The sequence below is a fragment of the Hyalella azteca genome, unplaced genomic scaffold, assembly GCF_000764305.2.
Source record: "Hyalella azteca isolate HAZT.00-mixed unplaced genomic scaffold, Hazt_2.0.2 contig10368, whole genome shotgun sequence".
Lineage (NCBI taxonomy): Eukaryota > Metazoa > Arthropoda > Malacostraca > Amphipoda > Hyalellidae > Hyalella > Hyalella azteca.
Genome location: NW_025940410.1, coordinates 96711 through 97659, shown reverse-complemented (window position 1 = coordinate 97659; position 949 = coordinate 96711).

Here is a 949-nt window from a genome sequence, read left to right as displayed (position 1 = left end):
GTAACTTATCGTAAAATATTTTAATGAGTTCAATGTCCATATCCTGACCTCAATTAATGATTGTAAAGTCAAGCAGAGCTTCTGTGCCACGCAGCAGTCGAGCGTGACGCCGGCGATCATGGCTCGCCTGGCAACACTCGTCAGAAACGTTCGCGAGTTTCAGGCGGCCTTTCGGCGGCCAGTGATTTTGCACCTAAATTTTCGATAAGGTAAAAATTGTAGCATATTTAAAGTTTGATATGACGGCAGCTCATTTCAAGTCTTGCATGCAGGTTACGACCCGACCAGGCGCATCCCCTACATCTCACTTCAGAAATTTTATTAAATGAGGAACCAGTGAGTTCCTTTTATTATATGTTACATCCGAATTTCAAATTTTGAATAACAGAAACTCTCTAAGAAACGGCGGGCAACACCGTCAGACCTCTGCTGGTGACTGTAAAGGATTCTGCTCAGGTCTGGAGCGTGCTGAAAACAGCGAGAAAGCTTGGTGAATCCGCTGATTACAAGTCAGTTTTTGTAAAGAAAGATTCCACCCCCTTAGAGAGGGCGGTTTTTCGCAAGAAGTGGCAGGAGAGAATCAGGCGGAAAGGCCAAGAAAATCAGGTCAATCACTTCCAAGCTGCCAAGACAACACCGGCTGCTCAAGGACAGTCAGAGGAGATGGAGGACAAGTAATTAGTAGGAATGATGTCCGTAGATTAAGGCCTGTAAATAATGTAGGGAGTAACCGCATACATCAAAGTGAAAGTGCACAAAAAGTTTTAAAATGTTTTTACACGAACTCGGATTCCGTTTTGAACAAAAAAAGTGAACTGTTAACTGTGATCGCAAACGAGAGTATAGACATTATTTGTATTACAGAAACACTTCCTAAAAATCACGGGGGGAAAATTGTACCTGTTGAATTTCAGCTGCCAGGTTTTGATTGTTTTCATAACTTAAATGA